This window comes from Ictidomys tridecemlineatus, chromosome Y (genome assembly GCF_052094955.1).
Source record: "Ictidomys tridecemlineatus isolate mIctTri1 chromosome Y, mIctTri1.hap1, whole genome shotgun sequence".
Taxonomy (NCBI): domain Eukaryota; kingdom Metazoa; phylum Chordata; class Mammalia; order Rodentia; family Sciuridae; genus Ictidomys; species Ictidomys tridecemlineatus.
The window spans coordinates 12,141,776-12,144,646 of NC_135494.1; the positions used below are offsets into that span (position 1 = coordinate 12,141,776).

At 61.0% G+C, this 2,871-nt stretch overlaps 1 long non-coding RNA gene across 1 annotated transcript; it reads left to right on the plus strand.

The window, feature by feature from the left end:
* Positions 1-1,154: 1,154 nt before the first annotated feature.
* LOC144372025 (uncharacterized) lies at positions 1,155-2,440 on the plus strand. Its single transcript, XR_013432063.1, has 2 exons — positions 1,155-1,650; positions 1,831-2,440. It is a non-coding gene; the product is annotated as an uncharacterized LOC144372025 (long non-coding RNA).
* Positions 2,441-2,871: the final 431 nt, after the last annotated feature.

Here is a 2,871-nt window from a genome sequence, read left to right on the forward strand (position 1 = left end):
TGGAGAGGGCCTGGAGAGGCATTTCTGCCCCTAACATCACAGGACGGGACAGGAGAGAGGTCTGAACGGAGGTGACCGCCTGTCCCGCCTTTCTCGTCATGGGGCGGTGACACTGTGAGCTCTGGACTTGGACCCTGCCATGCTTCGGAACAAGCATGGGTGGGGGCTTGTGAGCCTGGGTGTCTCTCAGGCTGTGGAGAGCTGCCCTCTGGCCATGTGAGCTGGCCCTGCTCCCGTGGGGTTTTGCTTAGTTAGGGGGTGACTTGGGTGCCAGCTCCCCTTGCAGCTGATGTGGCCCCAGGGCTGTGTTAGAGCCTGTGGAACATTAGTGCATGTGGGTGGAACCTCCCGGGAAGTGACTCTAAGGGAGAGGCACACATTCTTCCTTTGTGCCTTCTTCATGCTGGCTTAGATGCAGCTGAAATGGCTCGAGCTAGAGCAGCCATCTTGAACCACAGGGCTCTCTTGGGAGACAAGACTGTGGCGAACAGAGCAGCAGCAGGCAAGGAGGGTCACCCCTGGGACTTCATGCAGCAAGGCTGCCAAACAACCTGGGCAGCAGAAGTAAAGCTGTCCCTGTGCAGCCTCTGCTGTTTGTGCTGGACATCGGGGGCTCCCAGGACCTAAAATCATGAGCGTCCTCAGCCCTCAGAGCTAGGCTGCACGCAGTAGGGTCTCAGAATACTTCTTGGATCAGTGAAGGAGTGCACAGCGTCAGGTGCTGCCGTCTAACCACCGGGAATCTTTCCGCTGGGCTCATTTTGCATCTGTGTGTGACAGACAAACACCGGGTCATGGAAGCTGGATCCCCGTGAGCATCGTGAGGGTGGCTTGTGGCCCTGAGAGGGGAACTGACCTCACAGGTCCGTCCAGGGCGGCTCTGGTCAGGACGCATTCTGGACTCTGGGATGCAGCTCCCTGGCCACTGGGGAATGGGGGTATCTCCTGGCCCCTCCCGCCAGCCGATCAGCTGGCCTGTCCCGATCTCCAGGTCCTGGGATAGCTCCCTCCTCTGAGCTGCTCTGGGGGCATCCGCTGGGCGTCCCACGGGCTGTGCTGTGGCTGGACGGTGTTAGCCAAGGCTGGGGCCCCATGACCCCTGTGACCTTCTTCCTCCCACCAGGTCACCCCTGAAGGTTCTGGCCTCCGCAGCACCACACTGGGGACCAAGCGGTTCCAGATCAGACCCTAAGAGACAGTGTCCCCCGGGGATTCCGCATCTGGAAGTCCCTGTGACTCTGACCTACTGGGGACACCATACAGAGGTCAGCCAGTCCCCTCTGTGGGAAACTCATCAGGCCCTTGAGGGTGGCCCTCCTCCCACATGAACAAGTGCCAATACAAAGGGACATTTGGACACAGACGACTGGGGAAGAAGGACTTCAGCCATGGCCACTGTCAGGGCCCAGGCCACTACAGCCCCAGATGGACCTCCCCCTGCATCTTGGCCTTGGACCTCTGCCCTCCAGGCTAGGACAGGAGAAGTTCCTGAGGTCAAGCCCCTGGTCTGTGGCACTGGTTTCTGTGGCCCTGGAAACTCACAGGGACACCTGGGAGGGTTCCATCCTCAGCCAGCCGGGAGCCCGCAGGACGTCAGGAAATGCAGGACGGGCCGCTCTGGGCTTCCCCCGTCACGGCCTTTAGTTCAAGGTGAATGATAGGACACAGCCGAAGCTGCCCTTGGTGAGGGAGAGGGGCTCCATGGCCTACGTGTCCCTGTCCCCACCTCCAGTGGCTGCTGAGGCCATCTGCGGTCTCTGGGCTACTGGCCAGCGTGGGCAGCTGTGTCTGGGACACTCTGGGAGCCCTGCTCATCTTTTCCAAGCACAGGAGTCACCTGGAGCACCACTGGCAGAAGGAGCGTCCCCTCCCCCCGCCATATGGCACCTTCAGGTGACAGGTCTGGAAGATGACGCCAGTTCTCCACGGGACATGGCTTCCCCTCAGCTAGGGACGCCTCTTGCCACACGCCCTGTTGACAGAGGCCCTGGGCAGGGCAGGCGTTGCTGTCCAGCTCTGGGTTCCGCTCCACGCTGATGCTGCGCTGGACGTAGCTGGGGTCTTCAGGGTCTGGTTTCTGCAAATTGAGTTCTGGAACCATCTGCGCCTGCCCAGGCCAGGAGGGCCGCTTGGCCAGTGCGCCTCAGGCTGAGGACTTTGTAAAGTGAGGTTCTAGCAGCTTTCTCCTTGGGACGTGTGGCCAGGTGCTGGCCAGGGGCTGGCACACAGACAGATAAGAGGAGGGCCCAGCGGGTTCCGTCCCCTCCCAGGTACAAGTGGCCAGCAGTTCTCAACTCAGGGCCTGCTGGGATGGCCCACAGGGTGACCCACAGTACGAGGCCCTGCCCAGCTGGTGCCAGGTTCAGGGTCAGTTTTGGCAAACGTGTCTGGCTTTGCCCTGTGGAAGAATTTAAGAATAAACCAGGGACCATTCCAAGAATCCAGGTGGGAGCGGCCATCACCCCACGCCGGGCGAGGAGGACCCAAAGCAGGAGAGAAAGAGGAGAGCTGGGCAGTGGGCAGGACCCACCCATCTGTCCCTGAGATTCTGGGACATCACATTCCTCCTCCTGCTTAGTCCCCGAGGATGGCTGTGTCCCTGGGGCTTCTCCAAAGGGCCAGGGAGTGCTCTGGCCTCCCCACCTCTGGGCTTGAAGGCACCGAGGACTCAGCTATTCTCCTGGGGTTCTTTGGGGTGTTCCAGGGACCCCAGATGCCCAGAGCTGTGTCCAGGACACAAGCATGGCTTGCCCCAGGGAACCAGCAGGGTGATCCCCGGGAGGATGTGAGTGGACACAAAGGCCCATATAGAGGTGGCCGCTTGGCTGCCCCGTCCAGGGAAGGGTTCCTGAGGGGGCGGCTCTGCCACAG